The sequence below is a fragment of the Cervus elaphus genome, chromosome 12 (assembly GCF_910594005.1).
Source record: "Cervus elaphus chromosome 12, mCerEla1.1, whole genome shotgun sequence".
In the NCBI taxonomy this organism is placed as follows: Eukaryota; Metazoa; Chordata; class Mammalia; order Artiodactyla; family Cervidae; genus Cervus; species Cervus elaphus.
The window spans coordinates 87350049-87365871 of record NC_057826.1 but is presented as its reverse complement, the minus strand read 5'-3'; the positions used below and the strand labels follow the sequence as shown (position 1 = coordinate 87365871).

Genomic DNA, 15823 nt, shown 5'->3' with positions numbered 1-15823 from the left:
TTCCAATCAAGTATTTTCCCCTAAGATGCCTGTGTATACGTAAAAGTTTTGTTAATAATGATAATTTTCAAACAAAAAGATTGCATGTATTGTTTTCATATGGTTAAGAGTCAGTAAGTAATTTTTATATACCAGCTCTTCCAGGAAACACATTTCAGTCAAGAATTAACACTTAAAAAATAGATAAAGGGGACAAACAGAGAAAACAAAACAAAAAAATAAGGGCACAAAAGAGTAAATGTGTATAGAAACAAGAGAGAAAAACACATCGATTTCTGAGACATTATGTATAGTATCTCATTCCTAGAAGAAAAACGTAGGCACAAGCACAAGAGGAAGAAGCCATAATTTTAACTAATACTGAACACCTAATAATAACAGGGAAATACCAGCAGCAGCAGACACCAGGTTGACCTAACTTGGTGGATCTTTGGTGCGTGTCTGGGAAATGGGAGAGATGTGGGGAAAGGGCTAAACTCAACTAAAGTGATTAAAGTGTCATAGGATGGAAAAGTGGATAAAAAGAATGAATGCAAAATAACGTTAAGTACAATCTTGCTACATTTTGGACTGCTAAAAGTGATCGAGATAGATATGTTTTAAAAAGTAGGACACCACTCCACCTCAGATTCACTGAGTATCTTCAGTCAGTAAATATGGAGTGGTGGCTCAGATGGTAAAGAATCCCCCTGCAATGCGGGAGACCCTGGGTTCGATCCCTGGATTGGGAAGATCTCCTGGAGGAGGGCATGGCAACCCACCCCAGTATTCTTGCCTGGAGAATCCCCATGCACAGAGGAGCCTGGCGGGCTACATCCATGGGGTTGCAAAGAATCAGACTCGACTGAGCGGCTAAGTACATTATTTTTCAAATAATTATAAAATCTTATTGCGGACAGGCAGCAAAGAAACAATGTAAATACAGATCTGCTGAAACAATTTATAAATTCAGCATCAGGTTATCACAAAAATGTTCTAGTTTAAATACTCGATGTATATGAAAAATACTTGAAAAATTTGAAAACTGCACCTCCTATTTTATTGGTAGACTATCAGGCTTGTTTAATGCAATTATAAATTATGAATGTAGTATATAATCAATTCCAAACAAATTTTCTGCACACTGAGTTTCCTTATACAGTAAGAACATTTTATGACAATGACTTCCACATACCTATGTTCCACGAAATATTTGTTATTAAAAAAAACAAAGAATTTTCTTTAATGTTGAAATTTTCAGATTTACAGCAGCATTCACAATATGAAATGTTTCCTTTTTGACAAAAGAAATTTCTAAAATCTTTACTTTGATTCCATGAACTGTATGAAAAACTGACCCATTATTAGAATTACCTGGTTTCCCATTACACAGAAGGTAAGACTGATATGAAACTGACATCACTTAAGTGTTTACAAAGTTCTTCTGTGAATGGAGACAGCACATGACCACTACTGCTTCACTTTCTGTACGTGCATAAGAAAACTTGCAACAAAAAATGCATAAAATCTATTTAGTAGAGCATCCTTTGATGTAAATGCAAAGTCATGCTCCTCAAAGTGCTTCCTGCAGCTACATACGTCAATTATCTTTCAGCACATACTTCTTTAAATTGCTGTTATTTTTAATTGAATTTTTCATTTTGAAGTAATTGTAGATTTACATTCAGTTGGAAAGAAAAACAATAGAGATCTGGTATAATTTTTACCCAGTTTCTCCCAATGGTAACATCTTGAAAAATCATAGTGTAATCATAGTGGGGATAGTGACAGATGCAATTCTCCTATCTTATTCTGATATTCCCAATTTTACTTGTATTCGTGTGTATATATGTGTGTATTTAGTTCTGTACGATTTTATTAAATGTGCAGCTTCACGTACTTATCACCCAACTCAAGATACGGAACAGTTCCATCCCAAGGATCCTTAGTGTTGCCCTTTTATAAGTACGCCCACTTCCCTCCTGCCTTCCCCACACTATCCATAATATCTGTGGAGTGGTATATTTTTCCCAGAGAGCACACAGGGCCAATGAAAGGAAAAGAAAGTCTCTAAAGCAATAACTCCTTACAAAATAGGTGGAGAAACAAACCAGAGAAAAAAGCATATACATGTGCAAAGACTTATTGGTCACACTTACTCAGCCATCTGGAACATTACATTTGAATATAATTATGCAAACATAAATGCACAGGCATATACATACATGTAAAGATAGAGACAGAGAGTGATCATCTACTAAGTCACAGTGACAATCAATCTCCTTGATTCTGAGATAAATTTTCCTATTGTGAATAAATTCCAGACTAGAATTAAGTGGACAAATAAAATAATACCACAGAATGACTGGGGCTTCCTGGGCAGCTCAGTGGTAAAGAATCTGCCTGCTAATGCAGGAGACATGGGTTTGATTCCTGAGTCAGGAAGATACGGTGGAGGAGGAAATGTCAACCCACTCCAGTATCCTAGCCTGGAGGATCCCATAAACAGAGGACCCTGGGGGGCTACAGTCCATAGGGTCACAAAGAGTCAGATACCATTGATCAGCTGAGCACCTGAGCGTGAGAACGCACAGAACAACTCCAACAGGGATTCCTAGATGTATAAGAAATGTTTTTAAAAAAGAGTTTTTACTGTGTTCAGGGGTAAACCTGCCCGCCCACCCCCCCCAAATTAGATTTGAACTAAAGTAGCAGGGACTTCCTCAGCGATCCAGTGGTTAAGACTTTCTGCTTCCAATGCAGGGGGCACAGGTTCGATTCCTGGTTGGGAAACTTAAGATCTCACATTTCATGTGGCATGGCCACAAAAAAAAAAAAAAAAAGACTGTAAAACTAATGTTTAAAAATAAACAAAGTAGTTGGTATTCCCTTGAGAATATAATCTGGTGTGGAAAGAAGAGGAACAGATTGGAAATAACTGAGGGTTAATATGCAGATACCTCTTGTCTCTCCAGACAGACTATAAACAATTCAAAGGCAGAAACCCTGTCTTTTATTTCTTTTGATTCCTCACATAAATTATAGGAGTTATAAATACATGGCAGGTATATAAATATTTATTAAATGGATGAGGTAAGCACAGTAGAGGGAAAATGTGAAGGATAAGACACCACAGAATCATAGGATTTTAGAGTGAGGAGGGTACTTTCAATCCTTTTTATAAATGAAGAAATTGAGGCATAAATTTTAAACAGCTTGCCTAAAGACCATATACATCAGTTTATAACTCAACTCTCATGGCTTTTAATTTGGAGTTCTTCTATTCCATACTTCAATTAAAGAATGACAGAGAAATAATTCCTGGGGGAGCCCTGTATATTAATTCATGAATGTGAGCTGTGATGAACCAAAAAAGTTAATAGGTGAGTGGGAGAAGTTAAACTAGATGAAGAGGTTAGGGTAAGAAATAGAATGGCAGGTAAGAAATAGAATGAATGACCAAGAATCAGAGAAGAGTGTAAAATAGAAAATGAAAGAAGATAAACAAAGAGATATGGCAAGAAAAGTAACAAAAAAGATGAGTTAAAAAAAAAAAAAGTACAGAAATGGGAAGGAGAAAAGTGAGAAATGGTTAGAGAGGTATGAAGAGATGGTATCTGGGGAATTTTTAATGCTATTTATATGTTCAAGAATTTAAAAAAATATTTATTTTATTTTTGGCTGCATCAGGTCTCAGCTGTTGGCACACAGGATCTTCACTTGGGCTCCTCTCTTGCTGTGATGTGCAGGGCTCTGTAGTTGCAGCTTGTGGGCTTGGTTGCCACACGACACATGGGTTAGTTCCCCAACCAGGGATCCAACCTACGTCCCCTGCGTTGACAGGTGGATTCTTAACCACTGAACCACGAGGGAATCCCAAACATATTTCTTAAATAAGCGGGACAACCATCTCCAGGAAACTAAACTAGGATATTAGGAAAATAATAAGGAATAATGAAGAACCAACTACAAATACTGGGTATTAAAAATAATAAATTTCAAATCAGGTTTAATAATGAAATGAATATAAATACAGTTGAATATTATATTTGATACAATAGAAAAAATCAATATACTTGAAAATAAAATCAGTGAATAGATGATCAGAATGAGATATTAAGAAGGCATAAAGCAATTAAAAATATATAAAAGTTTAAAAATATGGAGGCTTAAAAGAATAAGAGGACAACCCACAGACAAGGAAACATTTGCAAAAGATCTATCTGACATAGGACTGTTTCCCAAAATACATAAGGAACATTTGAAACTCAACAATAAGAAAATGAATCAACCAATTAAAAAAATGGGCAAAAGACCTGAACAGACTAATGAAGACATACACGTGGCAAGTAAGTGTCCAAAATGATATTCAACATCATATATCATTAGGAAAATGCAAAGTAAAATAACAACAAGAAATCACCACACTCCTAATAAAATGGCCAAAATCTAGGACACTGACAACACCAAATGATGGCAAGACTGTGGGGCAGCAGGAACTCACTCACCGCTGGTGAAAATGGAAGATAAATCACAGTCATTCTGCGAGACAGTTTGGCAACTTCTTACCAAACTAAGCATACTCTTACCATATGATCCAGGAATCACACTTCTTAGTATTTACCCAAACGAGTTGAAAATGTGTAAACACAAAAACCTGTGTGATGTTTACAGCAGCTTTATTCATAATTGCCACACTTGAAAGGAACTAACATGTCTTTCAGCAGGTGAATGGATAAATCAACTAGTACATCCAGACAATGGAATGTTATTCAGTTCTAAAATGAAATGAGCTATCAAACCATGAAAAGACATGGAAGAACCTTACCTTCAAATTACTAAGTGAAAAAAGCCAATCTAAAAACGCTATGTGCTGTATAACTTCAACTATATGACATTCTGGAAAAGACAAAACTATGACCAAACTAGATAGATATTCAGATAGAACTTTATGTACAACTTTAAGGGGGTAACTGAGCCATGCTCCCCAAGCTAATCCATACACAAGTCTGTTTGGGGTGGGTTTTGTTCGCTTTTAATTTTTAATTAAAGCATCATGTACATATAGAAAACTAGAACTGCAGGAAAGTGAACACAACAGTACCATTATATATACCTTTAAGAACAGTTTTTATAGAACAGTAAAAAGACCACCAGTTGCCAGCAAGTTAGGAAGAAAGGACAAACAGCCTGAGCACAGAGGATTTTTAAGGCAGTGAAACTATTCTATATGATACTATAATGGCACATACATGTCAGTACACATTTGTTAAAACCCACAGAATGTACAACACAAAGAGTGAACCCTAATGTAAACTAGGAACTTTGGTTGATAATGATGTGTCAGCGTAGGTTCATGGGTTATAACAAATGCATTGTTCTGGTGTGGGATGTTGATAGTGGGAAAAGCTATATTTGTTGGTGGAAGGTGTACACAGACACTCTCTACAATTTCTGCTCAATTTTGCTGTGCATCTAAAACTATTCTAAAAAATAAAGTATATTTAAAGGGAAAAATAAAAGAATTAGTTGTGAAGAGTTAGTTGTGAACATATATGGAGGCTAGGAAAAACAGAGTCGATATCTAAATAATAGGACTTTCAGAAGGTGAGAAAGAAACAGAAATGAGGAATCATGAGAAATAATGACCAATAATTTCCAAAAATTAAAGATATGTCAGTTTGACATAATATATAAGAAAAAAATACCTAAACACTTTATAAAGAACTCTTAGAATATCTCAAAGAGAAAATTCTAAAAATTCCCCCCAAAAAGTAGCTCACCTAAAAGAGAAAAAAAATTCCAGGTTTCTAATTATTGATAGTAATAATGTATGTAAATGGAGTAATATTTTTTAAATGTTGTAAAAATGAAATTGAATATATAACTAAGTGAAAGTATGTCTGTCACTCAGTATTGTCTGACTTTGTGACCCCATATAACTAAACTATTATTTAAACACAGGATGAAATAAAGACATTCTTAGGAATATAAGTACTCAGATGGTTTACCATGAAAACTGCTAAACAAAAAAAATCAAAATATTGGTCCAGATGTTACAAATCTAGGTGGCTCAATTAAGATATGGCAAGAAAGAGTGAGTAAATAACTTAAAGGCGACTTTCCTGGCAGTCTAGTGGTTAAGACTCAGTGCTCCCAATGTAGAGGGTGCTGGTTTGATCCCCGGTCTGGGAAGATTCCACATGCCTTATAGTATGAAAAAAAACAAAACCCAAAACTTAAAGGTTCACTATTGTTTAATCATAGAGACAAGGATTTCTCTACAAAAACAAGCTTCCCATACAAATGTTTAACAATGATTCTTCTGAATATGTGGGCTCTAGCAATGTGGGTTCTTAACTTTTTTTGGATAATGTACCTCCTTGAGAATCTGATTAGTGCTAGGGATCTTCTCTCTCTTGAAATACACATACTTATTTAGATAGATATTCAGATAGAACTTTATGTACAACTTTAAGGGGGTAACTGAGCCATGCTCCCCAAGCTAATCCATACACAAGTCTGTTTGGGGTGGGTTTTGTTCGCTTTTAATTTTTAATTAAAGCATCATGTACATATAGAAAACTAGAACTGCAGGAAAGTGAACACAACAGTACCATTATATATACCTTTAAGAAACAGAACAGTACCAGTAACTGGAAGTCCTGAATCCCCCTTCAGTCCTCCCAAAAAGAACCACTATTTTGACTTCTAACAGTGAATTATTTTTGTCTGTTTCTGAACTTTATATAAATGAAAGGTGGAAGGATTCATACAGAATGTATTCTTTTGGTCCAGTTTTTTTCACTCTACACTGTTTTTGATATTCAGTCATACTCATATATGTAGCAGTAGTTTGTTCACTTTCATTTCTGTATAGTTTTTCATTGAAAATATCATAATTTTATGTATCCATTCCATTGTTAATAGACATTTGGATTACTTCCAAAGTTAGGCTATTACAAGTAATTACAAATCCATGTACAAATTATTTTCCAAATATACCTACAAATAAAGGTGGTAGGATATAGGATAAATGTATACCCAACTTTGGTACATAATGACAGTGTTCCAAAGTGACTGTAGTAAGACCTTACATTTGATGAGTAAGATGGCTTAGAAATAAAAACCTGTTTTGCAAGCAGAAACATTTCTCTGACTGATCTTTCTAATACTCAGTCAGTTCAGTCGCTCAGTTGTGTCCGACTCTTTGCAACCCCATGGACTGCAGCACGCCAGGCTTCCCTGTCCATCACCAACTCCCGGAGCTTGCTCAAACTCATGTCCATAGAGTTGGTGAAGCCATCCAACCATCTCATCCTCCGTCATCCCCTTCACCTCCCGCCTTCAATCTTTCCCAGCATCAGGGTCTTTTCAAATGAGACCGTTCTTTGCAGCAGGTGGCCAAAGTATTGGAACTTCAGCATCAGTCCCTCCAGTGAACACCCAGGACTGATTTCCTTTAGGATGGGCTGGTTGGCTCTCCATGCAGTCCAAGGGACTCTCAAGAGTCTTCTCCAACACCACAGTTCAAAAGCATCAATTCTTCAGCACTCAGCCTTCTTTATAGTCCAGCTCTCACATCTATACATGACTACCAGAAAAACCATAGCTTTGACTAGATGGACTTTGTTGGCAAAGTAATGTCTCTGCTTTTTAATATGCTGTCTATGTTGGTCATAGCTTTTCTTCCAAGGAGCAAGCGTCTTTTTAATTTCATGGCTGCAGTCACCATCTGCAGTGATTGTGGAGCCCCCAAAATTAAACTAACTCACTGTTTCCATTGTTTCCTCATTTATTTGCCATGAAGTGATGCATGAAGTTAGCATTACTTTGCTAGCGTGTGAGATGAGTGCAATTGTGCGGTAAGTTTGAACATACTTTGGCACTGTCCTTCTTTGGGATTGGAATGAAAACTCACCTTTTCCAGTCCCACGGCCACAGCAAATTTCCAAATTTGCTGGCATATTGAGTGCAGCACTTTCACAGCATCATCTTTTAGGATTTGAAACAGCTCAACTGGAATCCCATCACCTCCACTAGCTTTGTTTGTAATGATGCTTCCTAAGGCCCACTTGTCTTTGCATTCCAGGTTATCTGGCTCTAGCTGAGTGATCACACCATCGTGGTTATCTAGGTTATTAACATCTTTTTTGTATAGTTCTTCTGTGGATTCTTGCCACCTTTTCTTAATATCTTCTGCTTCTGTTAGGTCCATACCATTTCTATCCTTTATTGTGTCCATCTTTGCATGAAGTGTTCCCTTGGTATCTCTAATTTTCTTGAAGCGATCTCTAGTCTTTCCCATCTGTTGTTTTCCTCTATTTCTTTGAATTGATCACTGAGGAATGCTTTCTTGTATCTTCTTGCTATTCTTTGGAACTCTGCATTCAAATGGGTATATCTTTCCTTTTCTCCTTTGCCTTTAGCTTCTCTTCTTTTCTCAGCTATTTGTAAGGCCTCCTCAGACAACCATTTTGCCTTTTTGCATTTGTTTTTCTTGGGGATGGTCTTGATTACTGCCTCCTGTACAATGTCATGAACCTCTGTCCATAGTTCTTCAGGCATTCTGTCTATCAGATCTAATCCCCCTGAATCTCTTTGTTCCTTCCAATGTATAATTGTAAGGGATTTGATTTAGGTCATACCTGAATGGTCTAGTGGTCTTCCCTACTTCTTCAATTTTAGTCTGAATTTGGCAATACTGGCTTGGTCAAAAAGTTCGCTTGGGGTTTTCCATAACATGTTATAGAAAAAACCCCAAAAGAACTTTTGGCTTATTCAACATAAGTTTACTGTAGTTTAGTTTCAGTTAAGTCATTGCTGAATACAGCTATACCAACACTATAAAAAGAGCAGCTAAGTGCTCTGGAATCAGTCTGGAGAAGTTCAAATCCTAGCTCTAATGTTAGTTTATCATACAAGCAAATAAACATGTGCTTAGGGTATGGCAAAAAAAGTTTAATTCAAGTAGTTTTACTTAAATATAAGGTATCATCATTTTAAGAAATCAAACTTTGCTGATATTGCTTATCTATATGTTTTGGAATTGATTTTGTTCTGAATTATAGAAGTAGCATCATAGTCTCTTCAAGGCTTGATAATGTAAAAGTTTAGAGACAGGAAATTATGATGGATGCTCTTCATCATTCAACTAATAAACACTTACCAAATGTTTATTGAAAAGGACATGTGTCAGCTCTATTTTTGACCATCCAGCATAAGAACTCCTTTGCTATATTAAAAAAAATCTGCCACTGTGTGTTTTAGAAGCCCTAGAGTCAACCATGAAAGCCAAGAAGACCAGATAACTTGTTTCCCTATTTAGGGACCAGGTACATAGATTGGACAATTAGATGCTTTCATGCAGAATGTGAATACAGAGCTAAAATTGCAGAGTTTAAAAATCATTCTTAGGGGAGTGACATACAGTATCCAGTGGTGGTGTTCCAACAACGGCCTCCAATATCCTGTGGAGGAGTCAACAGTATCTTAAACAGCAAAAGGACATTTCCGTGGCATAACTGTGGCCATAGTCAAGCCTTGAGGTTGGTTAGTTGGTTTCCTATTTGTTCTCAGAGTCTGTTTCTCCAGTCTTTCAGTCACTTCTGTAAGCTAACTAATATCCTACCAATAAATCCTTTTTAACCAAAGTTGATTTCTGTAGTTGGCAAACAAGAACCCCAAAATGGTAATCTTACCATACACCAGGCTCTGTATTAGGCACTGGAACACAAACACAAATAATTTATGGCCCTGCCTTACAGGAGTTTGAGAAGGCAGACAAACAGACAGACAATTAATGTAAGTGATAAGTCTATCACAGAATAATCACACAAAGTACAAGGACACATAGTCTAGGCTTCAAGAGTCAGAAAAGAGTTATCATCTAAATTTTGAAATTTGAGTAGGGTAATAGAAGAGAGAAGAGTATTCCAAACAAAAGGAGCAACAAGTAAAAGTCATATTGCCTTTTCTTTGCTCATCACTTCCTTTGAAGGATAAAAGTGGCAAAAGGCAAACTGAAGAATTTGTGGAAGGGGATGAGAAACAGTTACAATTTGTGATCTGGGTGACAGGTCACAAACTTTTGAGCTTGCTACAGGAAAATATACTTTATACTTAAAACACACACACCCACCATTACTGCTCTCACCACCGCAAAGCTGGCCACAACTATCTTCTCTCTCTTTCTCACCTATATCAGTCACTTCTCAGAACAGTCAAACTATGGACCTATGAATTTGGTTGGTTTTTTCTTTTTTGTTGGTTGGTTGTTTGTCTGTGATAGGGGTGGTATCGGAGTCATGAATGAGTAGATAAAGGAATTGAAAAGAGAAGTAAAGGTGTTAACCAACTGATCAGTGTAATGAAGCAAAAAGTGTCCTGCCAACTGCTCACACTACTTTTGCTTAAAGGTAGGTACAAACACCACAGGAGAAAAAAACTGATGTAAAATATTTTATAAAAATATTGTATGCTTTTTCCTTTAAACTTACAAAATTTCAGTACTGACATAGGTCATTCTCAGAGCTTTATCTTTTAAAATTATACTAGGCTTGTGCTATGCATCGTTTTCACTGTTTACTTTTATAAAAACTGTGATCTTCATAAGTTTTATAAGCCCTTGCATTTCAGTCATCCACTGTATAAAGTTCTATGCTTGCACAGGGGGAAAAAAAAAACCACTATGTAAGTAAACTAATCAACCAACCACTCTTAAAAAAATTTGATAAAGGAGGCTGAAAGCAAATGATCAGTAAAAGCTCATTTCCAAAAGTGACATTACAATACAAACAAATTCAGAATTTGAGTATTCTAAAAATCTACAATCCTCCTTTTAAAAAAGAAGTATTTACTATCAAGTGAAGGATAGATATGAAAAAATAAGTTTTCATTTCAGCTCCATTAACCTGAATGCTGTAAAATTCACTTCAGCTATACCAAACTCCACACCACCTTTGTAAATTCAGTTCCTCCTGTCAGAATGCCCCTGTTCAGACAGCCAGTTCCTGTGTAATATGTGAGAACTGCTCTTTGAAGCCTTTCCTAATCCTGCTCCCCAGGAGAGACTGTCATTCTCTTATACTTCAAGACCATCCTGTACATATCTGTATTATGGTTATCACATTAATACTATCACTGTTTCTTTGAACATCTACTCTTCTCAACTAGATTAGGAGTTCTTTGAGAGTAGGCAGGCAATGTTACATCTCTGTCTCTGTAAGTATCTGTTTTAGTACAGTCCCTGAGAAAGGACAGGCAGTCAGTAAATGCTTGTTGAACAGAAAAATGACATGATATATTAATAATAATATTAATATAAGGCTGTTTGTGTTCAGGAAATAGCATGATTCAAACTTCAAATTCTGTATGCAGAAACTGTATCAGTTCTACTGGTTCCTATTTTGAAAGGGGGAAATATTTTGATAGCTTTCACAATATGGATTGGGATGAAATAACTTTTAAGTTCTTTTCTACTACATAAAGCTAATGAGTTGTCTCTTTTTTATTTCAAAAAAACCTTAATTTTATTTCACATTATTATTTCTTTGCAATCACCACATTTTAGGATATCCATGAACCTACATCCCTCTTCCCTGAGAGTTGTTATGCCCTAGCATCTACTCCTCTACTATAAAAATGAAGACTGAAATGTTCTCTGAAATCTTGGTTTCATCAGCCACAGCTGATTGGACCAGACACAGACATCTGCCTCAAACTGGAGTTTTTCCCAGGGTTTAGAATGGGATCACAGAACCATGAGTGAATATACGAACTTAAGAGTTAGAGGACTCGCTCAGCCATGCGCCGTGGTAAAAGACAACATGCAGGGAGAGAAAAATGAGGCAGACAAGCTGCGGGAGCAGAAGAGATCCTGCTGCCCCAGGGCGGGGAGAAAATAGCTTTCTAAGTTACTGGTGAGTTTCCAATTTCTGGCTCCCCTTGCCCTCACAAAAGTCTGGTTGTAACATTAACACTTCTACCCTCAAAGTACTGTGAAAGCCCTAGTATCCTTGCCATCAGCACTAATTTCCTTTTCAAAGTAAATTAGTTTGAATTTGGTTTCTAATATTTACAAAGAAAAGAAATTTTATTTTAAAACCTCGAAAAAGAAAAGGTCAAGTAGGAATACCAAAATGACAGTTAACCACAGGAGAAAAAAAAAAAAAAAACTTTGTTAAAAATGGCTGTTACATTGGTATCTTCAGGCATTTCTCAGCATAAGAAAATGAAAACTATTCACCAACCACAACAGGCTCAAACAACAACCTATAAATCCAACTTCAGCATAGCTGTCAGTATGAAGAAAATTCTATTTCAAAGTTCAGGGGGAAAAAAGATTAAATAAGAGGGAGTATCTTAGAACTTATTAGAACAAATTATTTTATAAAAAGAAATAATACCACTCACTACTATTCTGACCAAAAAGGGGATGGGAGTATGTCTGATGATAATAGCCAGTACTATCTAATAAGCCTATGTATCATTATACCGTTTTCCCCATCCATCTATACTCTTTTCTCTTAAAAGCATGCCATTACAGAGTCCTCATCTAAAATGCTCAGTGGTAGAAGACAGTGATCTTAAAAAAATAATAAAAAAGGAAGTAGCACAGTCATTATACAGCATTAATTTCTAAAAAAAAAAAACAAACAATATATTTTTCTTTGATTAGTTAATTAGTAAGAAGATTCCTTTAGCAACTCAGATTAAAAAAAAAAAAGAGTTTGTTTAGAAACAATTTTCAAAGGGATAATGAAGGAGTGAGAAGACATATGTATACCTGTGGCTGATTCATGTTGATGTATGGCAGAAGCCAACACAATATTGTAAAGCAATTATCCTCCAATTTGAAAAAGAGGAAACAAAAAAGAATGAATACTGCTAACTTTGATTGTTCAAAACAAATATTTATAAGAAAAACTGACTAGTTTCACATAATCAAGATTTAGCAAGATGGGGAAAATCTACAAACTTAATAGAAAGTTCAGAGATAAAAAGAAACCAAAACAACCAGTACTTATATCAAATTTGTCAAGATTACATAGTCAGTTCTGGGTATTGAGAAAAAAATGAGACATTAGAGTAAAAGAAAAAGCTTATGAAAAATTAAACAGTGACTGCCATAAAAAAGATTTTAAGTAAACAAGCCCCAATTGTTTACAATAATGGAAGCAGGCAGAGGTATCGATCATTTTTAATGACTTATACTGCTTCCAGACTGTACTTACTGAAATTACATTTTATTATGATTGTCCAATATTCTGAGAATTTAAGTCTAGTAATGAAGGAATACTCTGCAGGTTTGACTCCGAAGTGGGAATTTTTCCAATTTCCCCATTCTGCCCTGTTGTTCAATCTTTCTCTGCAACATACTTCAGTTTAACTCCCAAATTAATAAAAAGCATAATATCAGCAGAGCTACCACCCTCACACCTTAATCCATAATAGGAAAGGCTGGTTAATGCTACAGAACAGACTATATGAAGATTAAGTGTAAAATAAGGGCATTCCTAGAGTTTAGTGTTATTAATAAGTTAAAAAAAAAACTGTGCGGGAATTTAACTAATGAAACAGAACAATAAAGAAATGCTAATTATTATTAATGCCAATTTAAAATTTGTGACAGAACACCAAATGCTAGAGCTACTAGAAAGACTAATGGTCAGCTTGCCAAAACGTTCTCAAAAGCTAGGAATTTATCTTTCATTTTAAAACCCAGGATTAGATGGTTTGTTCATTCATTTGATAATTCTAGGATGGGGGGGACTTGAATACATAAATTAAAATGTTCAAAGAGCAGCAATGACATAACAGATTATTTAGTGAACACTAAACAAGTGCCAGGCACCGTTCTAAATGCTTTACCTACAGTAGCAAATTTAAGTTTCACAACAATCTTATGAAGAATTACCCCCATTTTACAAAAGGAAAGAAACTGAAGTACAGACACATAATAGGTAGTCAAATAGCAAAGCCAGGTTTCAATCTGAAAGTTTGGGTCTAGATCAACTGCTTTATACTGCCTCTCCAATACCAAAATAATTCATTCATCAAAATCTTAACTGAGTGTCTTCTCTGTGCCAGAAGCTGTTATATTTGCTTGAGATATAACACAGTTACTAACAGATTATTTCAGAAGGAACTTGGTAATCCAGACAAGAGTATGGGCCTGACAACCCACAGAATGGGAGAAAATATTTGCAAACAAAGCAACCGACAAGGTATTAATCTCCAAAATATACAAGCAGCTCATCCAGCTCTATGTAAAAAAAAAAAAAAAAAAAAAAGGCAGAAGATCTAAATAGACATTTCTCCAAAGACAACATTCAGATGGCCAAAAAGCACGTGAAAAAAATGCTCAACATACCTAATTATCAGAGAAATGCAAATCAAAACTACAATGAATTATCACCTCACATTAGTCAGAAGAGTCACCATCAAAAAGTTTACAAACAATAAATGCTGGAGAGGGTGTAGTGAAAAGGGAGCCCTCCTATACTGTTGGTGGGACTATAAGTTTGTCCAGCCACTATGGAGAACAGTATGGAGATTCCCTAAGAAACTAAAAATAGAACTACCATATGATCCAGCAATCCCGCTCCTGGGCATACATCTGGAGGAAAGTCTAATTTGAAAAGATACATAGCTCAAAGTTCATAGCAACACTATTTACAATAGCCAAGACATGCAAGTAACCTAAATGTCCATCAGCGGATGAACGGATAAAGAAGATGTGATACTTACATAACAATAGAATATTACTCAGCCACAAAAAAGAATGAAATAATGCCATTTGCAGCAACATGGATGGACCTTGAGATTACTGTACCAAGTGAAATCAGAGAAAGAAATAGCATATGATATTGCTTATATGTGGACTCAATGATAAAAATAAACTTATTTGCAAAACAAAGTCACAGATATAGAAAACAAACTTATGGTTACCAGGAAGGAAAGGGGGAAAGAGATAAATCGGGAGGTTGGGAGTGACATATACATACTACTATAAACGAAACAGATAACTAACAAGGACCCACTGTATACACAGGGAACTCGACTCAATAACAGACCTATACAGGAAGAAAGTCTTAAAAAGAGTGGCTATATGTATACGTATAACTGATTTACTTTGCTCTACAGCAGAAACTAACACAAAATTGTAAATCAACTATATACCAATAAATTTTTTTTAAAAAAAGAGCATGGGTCTGAGAAGGCTTTCCAGAAGAAGTAAAGCCTACACTGAGTTTTAAAAGATTCAGAGGAGTTAGAGAGGCAAAAAGAAAAGGGAAGAAGAAAATGAAGTCATTCCAAGCAGAAGGACTAACAGGCAATGGTAAACAATTCAGAAATAGCAGGTACATTCAAGGAATCTTCAAAAAGCAGTTTGATACAGCTGAGTGGAAAATGGAAAGCATAAATTTAAAGAGTTAAGATTAGAGCTGCTGCTGCTGCTGCTGCTAAGTCGCTTCAGTCGTGTCCGACTCTGTGCGACCCCATAGACGGCAGCCCACCAGGCTCCCCCGTCCCTGGGATTCTCCAGGCAAGAACACTGGAGTGGGTTGCCATTTTCCTTCTCCAATGCGTGAAAGTGAAAAGTGAAAGTGAAGTCGCTCAGTCGTGCCCGACTCTTAGCGACCCCATGGACTGCAGCCTACCAGGCTCCTCCGTCCATGGGATTTTCCAGGCAAGAGTACTGGAGTGGGGTGCCACTGCCTTCTCCAGTAAGATGAGAGAACCAGTCTCAAATCATGATGAGGCTTGATGACCTACTCAAGAGTTCAGCCTTTATTCAGTTGACAATGGGATGTCAAACAAGAATTTTCTAACTGTATTT

The 15823-nt window shown here is 36.1% G+C and overlaps 1 protein-coding gene across 6 annotated transcripts in view; it reads right to left on the bottom strand.

The window, feature by feature from the left end:
* The window catches only part of DENND4A (DENN domain containing 4A), a 119490-nt gene that overhangs the window by 93722 nt on the left and 9945 nt on the right, over positions 1-15823 (bottom strand). Inside the window, exons 1-2 of one of the 6 annotated variants that reach the window (XM_043919871.1) lie at positions 6793-6803; positions 3887-3889 (exon numbers count right to left, since the gene is read on the bottom strand). The exons of the other annotated variants lie outside the window; for them this stretch is intronic. The gene's annotated coding sequence lies outside the window, so the exon portion shown is untranslated. Of the gene's footprint in view, positions 1-3886; positions 3890-6792; positions 6804-15823 lie in introns of those variants that run through there. 6 annotated transcript variants of the gene reach the window in all.